The following is an 11,276-nucleotide window of genomic DNA, read 5'->3' on the forward strand; positions in this document are numbered from 1 at the left end:
CAGTTTTTCTAAAGGTAATGCAGACAACAATTTATATTATAAAGTGACTAATGATGACATCTTGGTTATAGAAGTTTTTGTTGATGATATAATCTTTGGAGGAGAAGATGGATTATGTAAAGACTTTTCTATTGAAATGCAGCAAGAATTTGAAATGTTTATGATTGGAGAAATAAAATTCTTATAAGGATTGCAGATTTCTCATACTGATAAAGGCATATTCTTGAGTCAAACCAAGTACTTAAAAGATTTACTAAACAAATTTGGGATGGAGAACTCTAAATCGGTAAGCACACCTATGACTACAAATGACAAATTATCACTAAGGGATGAATCTACACCTTTTAATCCGACTAGGTACAAATCTATGATAGGAGGTTTACTGTATTTGACACAAACCAGACCTGATATTATGAATGCAATATGTATTGTTTCAATATTTTAGAGTAATCCTAGAGAAAATCATTAATCAATAGTAAAAAAGATTTTCCGGTACCTACAAGGCACTACAGATCTTGGATTATGGTATCCTAGAGATGAAAACTTTGAATTATGTGCATATACAGATGCAAATTGGGCAGGAGATTTGGATGATAGAAAAAGCACCACCGGCAGAGCATTTTTTCTTGGAAACAGATTGATTTCTTGGCTGAGTAGGAAACAAAGTTGTACATCTTTATCAACAGCAGAATCAGAATATGTTGCAGCAGCAACTAACTATACACAAGTACTATGTCTTAAGCAAATGTTGAAGGACATAAAGGTAAAATGAAAGGAACCTATTATTAGCTATTGTGATAACACTGCAGTAATTGATATATCTAAGAATCCGGTATTGCATTCTAAAACCAAACATGTTTCTATCAAACTGAATTTTCTAAGGGAACATATTGAAGCAAAAGAGATAAAACTGGTTTATGTGAATACTAAAGAGCAAATTGTAGATATTTTCACTAAACCTCTGCCTAAGGAGACTTTTGTATATCTCGGAGATCAACTTGGGGTCATACCCTCACCGGTAGAGACTTAGGTAGTTGATGATTGTCATCAACCGACAGAATTAACAGAGAAATCTTTTATTCCATCTTTTGATGAGGAAGCTACTTCTGATGGGGAGTAGTTGGTATACTAAATTGATTGGTATTTTGTATATGAACTTGGCTTGGTAATAACTTTGGCATTTGATATAAAATGGGGAGATATTGGTATGGAAAATACAAGGAAACACATGTTACTCTCAGGGGGAGAGATTGATACTTTGGGAGAGTTTACTTATACTTTGGTAATTGTTGGTACTTTGGTATTTGGCATTTATGTTTTGGCACTTTGATGGTTTTTCCATCTTGTGTTGCCATCAATGCCAAAAGGGGAGATTGTTGGTATTTTGGTATGGTTTTGTCATTGATGTCAACACCTACTAACAATTATCAACTCTGGCACTGTGGAGAATTAGCAACATTCACCGACAAGCAAATGACTTATGAACAGTCACCGGTATCTGGTACACCAGCAGGATATAATGATCACCAGCACTTGGAATGGAATGGAAATCACATGGTTATGTCGAAGACATCGTCTAGACACTTTGTCTTGAAGGTTTGTTAATTGGCATATTCGTATTTGCATATTTGTTGTTACCGGAAAATAGGTCCAGGTTACACACCGACAAGTTTATCTTTTCCAGATCAACATGGCACGCTATGGAGATGACTTATTATTGTTGTAAATGCATTAAGCCGACATGTTGAATCAGTTATTGCATTGGGCATTAATTTATTTGTAAATTGATTTTATTATATTATCCTTTAGAGCCAACCTACTAAAATTGGTCTTAGGGTATGGTATAAATGTAAGATCTTATTTGTAAGATCAAGTGTGGAATGCAAAAAAGGATTGTGTAAAGGTATATGCGAGAATAAGCAAATCTATACATGCAGACATCATTTCAAGATTGAAGAAGGGTTTTTGTGAAAGCATATCAGAACTACACTAGTATTGAATCCAACATATAAAGATGTTATTTTGAACAGTACATCCTTATTGGATTTAACCATCCAATTGTAGTCAGTGTGACTCCCATTTGTGATTGAGCAGTGAGCTCTAGGCACTTGGCCTTTCTGCATGTGCACACCCCATTTCTATACACTTACTATCTGCAGTAGTATCATATGATTGTGGGTAAGGTTTCCCACCGTGGTTTTTTCCCTTACAGGGTTTCCACGTACAAATATTGGTGTTATGTGTTGTGGATGACTTTGTCTTTTTGTTTCATGCATTAATCCTTACCTGTATTGCAATTAACTATTAAAACTGTCTACCGACATATTAGACTGGTTTACCGGTATCAAGCATTAAGTTGGTTAAGTTATTTTTGGTTTGAATTGGTTTGAATTTATTTGACAACTGATTCACCCCCCCCCCCCCCCCCCTCTCAGTTGTCTCTGAGACCTAACAAATGTTACCTTTACCATCAGACCAGAGGAATCGTCTGACAACCTTTTGGATTTCCAAGATCTAATAATTGCTAAACATCCAAGTGGATGAGTAATAGATGTTATAGGAGGAAAGGATTTTCTGGCAGACTTGAACCCTGCCAGCCAGGGAGAGGAACTTATTGTTCCATTTATTAAGTTTCTTGTCAATTCTATCTTTGACCCAGATCCACATGTCTTTGAGGGAAGGCGACACAGAGAAAGGGGCACCAAGATATCTAACAATTTTGTTCGGGCCACCCCATTGGTAGCCAAATTGCCCAAACCAATCAGGGGGATGTCCCTTCCAGCTGAGGAAGGTGGACTTGGCCTGGGAGATCCTAGCTCCAGAAATAGATCCAAAGACTTAGCTTTTAATGCTAAGGTTTTCCAAATTTTTCTTGTTGAGCTCAAGAAACAAGGTCGTGTCATCGACAAACTAAATATTCAGAAGTTCATTGTCATCAGGGAGTTTGATCCCATTAATCCTGGGAGAGAGAGAGTTATCCCTAAGGAGGTAGTATAGAGCATCAGAGGCAATAACAAAAAGGGCAGAGGCCAAGGTGCACCCTTGCCTAATAGACCGAGAAAGCATGATGGAGGAGGAGAGGGAGCCATTAACATCAACCTGAGCAAAAGCATCATGAAGGAGGACCTTAACACAGGAGAAGAATTCAGCAAGGAAGCCAAAGGCTTTAAGCATCAAAAGAATAAAGTCCCATTCCACCCTATCATAGGCTTTTTCAAAATCAAGGAGAAACATAGCAGTGTTTTGACCCAAGACTTTAGACCACTCCCAACTAGTGATGAGGTTTTCCAAGATGTATCTGTCTTTAATGAAGCCAGTTTGGGTGGGACATATGAATTTGGGGAGAATCTTCTCAATCCGGATGGCCAACATTTTAGCAAGGATCTTGTAGGACACATTAAGAAGCGTGATGGGCCTCCAGTTTTTTATGAGGGCCTTATCCCCATCCTTAGGAATGATTTTAATAATTCCCTTATTGATGGTGCTCCCAAGGGAGCCTTTAAGTAGAGCTTCATTGTAGATATTGAGTAGATCAGAGCAGATCCAATAGAGATTGGCTTTATAGAATTCAATGGGGAGCCCATCAAGCCCCGAGGCTTTGTCATCATGGAGGGAATTGATAGCTCCCTAGATTTCATCAACACTAAAATGCTTCTTAAGGTTGCAGGACTCCTCCTCCGAGATCCTACAAGGAATAAGGGTCAGGTACTTAATTCTGAGATCCTTGGCGGACTCTGATTCTTCAGAGGTGAAATTTTTTTGGAAGAAGAGAGCAAAGGCCTCTTTTATGTCTTCTAAGTTGTCAGTAACATTATCATCAATAACAAGTCTGCCAATTTTCTTTGTGCTGTGTTTATGCCTAAGCAGATTAAAAAAGAATTTGGAGCCTATATCTCCAAATTGGAGCCAATGGGTGCGGGCTCTAATCATGGCACCCTTAATTCTAACTTGTCGATGCACTCTAAGGGCATCCCTAGCCTTGGCCACTTGAATAGCAAGGTCGGTGTTGGCGAGATTAAGCTGGATCTCATTCTCAAGGTGGAGGAGTCTAAGATTGAGAGTTTTCTCCTCAAATCTAAAGTCTTTGGATCTTTTTTGGCCGATAGTCTGTAAGAGTTTTTGCCAAGAGACAATATTATAGTTCCATCTGTCAATGTGGGAGGCTAAGTTCTTGTTTCTCTTATTAATATTCCTGATAAGATTAATAGCAGTAAGGACATCAACATCTTTAAGCAGGTTGGTGTTAAGAATGAATTTCTTGGTTCTCTCCCTCTTAAAGGGAGTAGAGTTAGAAAACTCAATGATAGCAGTGATGGGGTGGTGATCTGACAGAGTAAAGGGGCAAACGGCAACAAGGTTACCTTGATTAATAGGAGTGAAGGAGAAGACATCTTTATTAGCATAGAACCGGTCAAGTCTGCAGTATATCCTATTACAACCTTTTTGAAAACTGCACCAAGTGTTCCATAGACCCTTGGAATTAGATTTATTGCCAAAAAGAGGGTCAAAAATATTTTTCACCCGTTTCATCCTATCCCAGTGGGATTTTTCATTACCTTTCCAGTCAAAGGGGTTGCCCCCCATCTGGTCATCACATTTCTCAATCATATTAAAGTCTCCTCCCAGGATCCAAGGTATATCAGGGAGAGAGGCAATCCAATCCTAGAGAGTAATTGTCTCTTTATAGTCATTGGAAGCATATATAGAGCAGATGCCAATCAAAGTGTTATCAACATTAATAGTAGCCCAAACTGCCCTATTGCAAGGGGAGCACCCTTTAATAAGTTTCGACCATTTCGGATTAATAAGAAGACCAACTCCACCCTTACCTTTAAAGTGGTTAGAGAAAATTTTAATGGAGTCATTCCAAATATAGTTGAGGCTATTATCCAGGGTAAAATTAATAGCTTTAAGCTCTTTAAGCATGAGAAAGTCGAAATCTTTATGCGAATCTAAGAACATCTTAACAATACATTTCCTATCTGGAGCTTCCAGACCTCTAATATTCCACGAGACGTACTTCATGGATAACCAGGATAAAGAGTTACAAGACATTAGTAGCAGGAGGGATACTATCACAAGAAGGCAGATCCTTTGGATTGTTAGTTTTATTTTTACCAAAGGAGGTCTTATTTTTAGAGCCCAGGGGGCGGCCTCTCCGATTAGGCTTTTTAGTGCAGTCATCATGGTCATCACCAGATTCATCAAGCTTATGAGAGAGAGCAGTGATATTCTGGTCAGGAGTTTTATTCAAATCCATCTCCACATTAGTGGGAAAAAAATGAGAGTTTCTATCAGCATTAGGATCAACCATGATGACCTGAATAACGACATCATCCTCAATATCATTGAAAACTTTTGGAGGAAGGCTTCGACTAAATTCATCAGTAATACCAACATAGGGGGTGGGTTCTATGGAGCTTTCAAAGTTGATACTGGCCTTTTGAGAGATTACAGAGCCACCACTCATGTCGATCTCAAAGTTCTTAATGATATTTTTAACTTGTGAAAACAAACCTCCCCCTGTGGACAGAGTGGGCTCAAGATTAGGCTATGAAGTTTGACCTGACGGATTAGCACCCATGATGTTGTCAAGCGCTAGCTATTGCGCATTTTTTCCTTCTGCGCTTCTTAGACTTATTAGAGATGGTGATGAATCCATCTGGATCAGTATTAGGGGTCGAGTTGATCTGAGAGGGGCTAGGGTGAGGTTTCAAAACAGAGATGTCCGGGATGTTGGCGGGGTGTCATAGTTATCAGACTGCACTTGGGGGGACGGAGTCATCGGGTTGGGGTTAGCATTCTTGGGTTCAGAGGGAGTTTTCTTTGAGTCAGGCTTGGTCGATTTCTTAGTGATAATAGGGCAGTTCTTGTGGATATGTCCATCTTCTTTACATAGAAAGCACGCGTTAAGTCCTCCTAAAAATTCCAGAGGGCAAGGGAAAACTTCACCTTCAATATTGATACCAAGGGCATCCGGGAGATCAATGTCAGGTTTTATGGAAATTATAACTCTAGCATCAAGATGGGGAACAAGCCTAGTGGAGTCATCCATGTGGATGAATTTGCCAATGGGTTCAACGATATGTGGGATAAATTTCCACAGGAAGGGAGGGATATTTTTAACAATGACCCACCTAGGGCAAGACAAAGCTAAAACTTCTTCAGCAATTGCCTCAGGGGACCAGGCAAGGGCTCAAAATGCAGTTTTCCCGACATTCCAATACAATTTCTTAAGCACTTCAACTTGCATAACATGGGAACTGAAGAAAAGAATGAATAAACCTTTCTGAATTTGCCTACAAAATGAAATTTGAAACCCTAATTTTAAATTCCAGTAGTTATGAAACCAGTCATCATAAATTTCCGTAGAGGGCATTTTTCAGAATCAACACAAGCAAAAAAAATTGCAGTATCTTTTAGCCTATTCTTTTCAAAAGCAATTTCCTTGGCCATGGAAGTATTAGGGGAAATGGTGATAGAGTTGGAGGCAAACCCAAGGTCCATACCTTCTGGGCCCACTCCGTTTTCACTGTTTGCGACGAATTTAGCATCCTGGTCGATGGAGAACAAACCCCTACCAACAACCTCGCTAAACAATTTCTTTGGTTGCAAGGGAGTTTGGGTGGAGGCAAGAATCGGAGGTGAGTGATCGCCTCCATCAGACTCAATCTCCATAAATTCAGAGAGAGCTCGCAGGCTCAGCCAGGGGAGCCTAAACTACGAAGGACAAAGAAATAAAAATGCAATCAAAAGAGCGGAGAAAAGTTAGAAGATATTCCCAAACCATGTGGAGGGGGGCGTTCTCCTCCAAATCCACGGTGGCCAGATGCTCCAGCTCAACACCAGTGCGCACACATCCGGAGGCATCTACCAATTGATATTTTTCATTATTTGTAATTCCATTAAAAAAGCATAAATAATTAAAATAAAATTTTAACTAAATAAAAATTAATTTTTAAAAGAAGAAATAAAAGGATTAGAATCAATTTTAAAACAAGATAAGAAGATAAAATAAAAGATATTTTTTTTATCAAAAGAAGATAGTAATAAAAGAAATATTTTAATTCAAAATATAATATGTAATTTCATAAAAAGACATAAATAATTAAATATAAATTTTAAAATCCTGAAGAATTAGAATAAAGCTAATTCTTTATTTTTCAATGTTTTTTTCTTTTTGTTTTAGAAACATAAAAAAAATAGAATATCCTAATAAAAGAAATAATATTAAGAGATATTGTGATCAAAGAAGAATATAATAAAAGATATATTTTATCTGTTATACACATTCTTTTTCTAATTAATAATATTAAAATGTATATTTTTTATGTTCTATCATAAAATATTTCTTTTTTTAGATTAATAAAACAATTTGCTTTCGGTTGGGATTAATTATATAGTCTTGCATCCTTCTCCTCAATTTTGAACCATTAGTTTTAAAAAGCAGGTGGTTCACTTCATATAGGAAATGCCTTCGACATAATTATAATATATGTTAATGAATCTACAATATTTTTTTAATTTCAAATACTTAACATTGAATAGTAATTTTGTAAATAAATATGTCTTAAATTTTGAATAACAATTATAAATAGAAAATCCGATAAATTTGCTTGACAAAAAGTCCTAACTTCAAATATATCTAGAAACTAAAATAAAATTGAGTGAAATATATCTTGACGGAAAAGCCATTGCAAGATTTTCTACGTTTACATAATCTGCTATATTGACTAATTATCAAGATAAACTCTTGCATTGGAAAGAAATTTGATGATGATTTGTTATTGTTTTATTGACTATAATGATAACATCAACAAGTGACAAGTCACATTTGTAATTAGATTCAAAGACGGCATTTAATTTTCAAAATTGTACTCTAAAAAAGGTTTGTGCATTGTCTCGCAAGTCAAGAAATCATATATATTGTATTCACATTTTGAAATAAAAATTCAAAGAACGAACTTCCCGGTAAGAGCTCTAAAGACTTTTGTCATTCTGCTTTTATAATAGAAAAGAAATTTGAGTTATCAAGAAAGATTATATTGATGAAAGAGAATTTATTTACGTCATTGAGTTTATTTATTGTTAGGAATATTTATCTACCTGGTCGGATGATTTAGAGAGATGACATTAAATTTAACTAATGATCTAATGTTAAATTTGTCATTCTTGATTGTAAAGTCATACTATCAAAAAGAAGAAGCCTCCATGAATGAAAAGTGCTACTATTTTGAAACCCTATATTCCTTATTGGTCATCAACAAATTCTTAACACATCTTCACATTCTTCTGTGCAGCAATGGAATTTAGTGAGAGACCTTAGTTTAAGTCCCTTAAGCTCTAAGTGAGGTGAATATATATATATTGGATTTAGCATTTTCTAATAATAAATATCTTTATCTCTTGGAGTGCTACTTGCCCAAATCTCGTACCTCATATCTAAATAGAACATTTTTCACACCTAAAGATCTTCCCATCTTCAGTACCTACGTTTCAATTACTTAGGGAGCTCTAGCATGTCATGACCCATCTTCTAGATTTAGGGTTCTACAGTATTGCAAGGTCTCTAAATTTAAAGATTCTTTTTCGTCCTACTCCTTTCTCCTTCTCAATCAAAAACCTTAACTACTTCCCAATAATCAAAATTAGTCAAGTTTGACTTAGTACAAGGTAAATATAATGGGAAATGAATCCAAAAGAGCTTAGTGGAACTTAGATATCAAGGAACCACCTATTAGCACATAGGGAACATATATGACTAATAGCCACATGCCATAAGAATCTCTATTAGGGTAAGTGCACAAAGATGGGGGACCAAACAGGGGTCTTAAGATGCCACTTTTTTTTCTATAATCAACAAAGTCTGAACTTCGACGAGAAATTGAAGATAGGTACAATCAAAATTTGAAGATACAACAACAACAAAAGTTGAAGTGCTCTTAATCTACTTTCTAAACAACTAATTTGTTTTGTAAACGGAGGAGATTAAGGGTTTCAAAAAGGGGCACCACATTTATTGGTCTTGTTTTTTCAGAAAAAAAATAACATAGCAAACTCAAGTGCCCCTAAAACGTCAATTTTTTTTTAGAATTTTGCAAATCGCTCCAGTGAGAAAGTATCTAACACATTGAAGTTTGTGCCATATTTTTTAGCTAATTTTTTTATGAATATTTGAATTTTATGAATTTCCGAACTGGACACATCCTAAAATACAGAAATTTGAGCGTGATGCCCCCAAAATTTGTGAAAAATAATAAAAAATCAGATTTATATTTTTTAAATTGTGTAGAATAGAGTCTAGTTTCAAAAGTGTAATTTTTTTCAAAATTCGATAAACGAGTAAAAATCTATGACCAAAATACGACATGTTGATTTTTGACAAAAATCGGACACACTAACAAAAGAAATTATGGATGGAGACCTTAACATTATCAAAATTTGAAAAGAATTATATAATTGGATAGCTAAGAGAGAGCTTTATGATTGTATGGTGTTTTTTTTAATTGCATTGAAACACATGCAAACCTAATGGAGAGCACGAAGAAAAAAATTAGAAAATTTTCAATATTTGTTGGAAAACACGTCTCAAACCTGAGAAGGGCATCCAACCCTTTGGGTTGGATGCTCAAGGAAGATCCAATCCTTTGGCTTGGTGTTATCCAAGGCAACACATTTGGCGCGCATCAAATGAAAAATAATTCAAAAAATCATTTGGCGCACACCAAATATATTTCATGCAATTTTTTTATCTTTGAAAGCACAAAGTTTTGTCTCTCCGAATATATACATAAAATATAACATTTCTATTTGTCTTTTTCCTTTTGTACTTTAAGTTATATTTTATGTATATATTGTCAGGATGTTTGAGAGTGGTTCCAGATCTCTAGGAGCTATAATGCAAATTCTAGTTTTTAGAGTATTCATATAAATTTCAGACGTAGTCAAATTTCAGTAATCAGCATGCTCATATCAACATTATCTCTCTGGTCTCTTCCCTGCATTCAGACCCCTCTCTCTTCTTAACCCTTGCCTCTCTCTCTCTAAGGTCTCTCCCTCTCTACTTCTTTCCCTCTCAAGTATCTCTCTCTCTTTCCCATCTCCCTCACGCAAACTCTCTCTTTGGTCTACCCCTCTTTCCCTCTTTCACTTGATATCTCTCTTTCTCTCCCTCTCTCAAGTATCTCTATATCTCACTCTCTCCCCCTCTCTTAGGTCTCTCTCTCTTCCATTATCTCCCTCTCATTCCCCCTCCCCTTCTCTTCCTCTATCAAGTCTCTCTTTCTTTCCCTCTATCTCTCTTTCTCTCTCTTCCTCCCACTCCCTTTCTCTCTCTCAAGTGTCTCTCCCTCTCTCTCAAGTCTCTCTATCTCTCTCTCCTCTCTCCTCTCTCAAGTGTCTCTCTCTTCCATTCTTTCTCTCTTTCCCTCTATTCATCTCATTCCCTCTCTCCCTCTCTCTCTATTTCTTTCTCTAACTCTCTTTCCCTCTCTCTTTCTCTCCCAATCTTTCTCTTTTAAGTCTCCCTCCCTTTCATCATCTATCTCACTCTCCTCCTCTCTCAAGTGTACCTCTCTCCCATTCTCTCCCTCTCCCTCTCTCCCTCCCCCTAACTTTCTATTTTTCTCTAAGTCTCTCTCTCTTTCTTTCTAACTCTCTTTCCCTCTCTCCCTCTCATTCTCTCTCTCTCTCTAACACTCGTTCCATCTCTCTTTCTCTCCCATTCTTTATCTCTTGTATCTCTCCCTCTCAGCCTCTTTATCCCTGTCTCACTCTCCTCCTCTCTCAAGTGTATCTCTCTACCATTCTATCCCTCTCCTCCCCCTCCCTCTCTCCCTCTCTTCACCTCTCTCTCTAGTCTCTTACTATCCTTCTATCTTTTCCTCCCTCTCACTCAAGCTCTCTCTATCTCTCACTCTCTCTCTCTATATATCTCACCATCTCTCTCTCTCTCTCTCTCTCTCTCTCTCTCTCTCTCTCTCTCTCTCTCTCTCTCTCTCTCACACACACACACACACACACACACACACACACACAATCCCTCCATCCATGTCTCAGGTATCTCTATATCTCCCCCTCCCTCTCTCTCCCCCTCTCTCAAGTGTATCACATTCTCTCTCTCTCTCTCTCTGGTGTCTTTGTCCATTCTCTCCCTCCCCCTCCCTTTCTCTTTCTCTCTCAAGCCTCTCCCTCTTTCCCTTTAACTCTCTTTCTCTCTCAAGTCTCTCTCTCTTTCCCTCTCTCCCTCTCAGTCCCCTTCTCTCTCACCCTCTACC

The sequence above is a fragment of the Cryptomeria japonica genome, chromosome 11, assembly GCF_030272615.1.
Source record: "Cryptomeria japonica chromosome 11, Sugi_1.0, whole genome shotgun sequence".
NCBI lineage: Eukaryota > Viridiplantae > Streptophyta > Pinopsida > Cupressales > Cupressaceae > Cryptomeria > Cryptomeria japonica.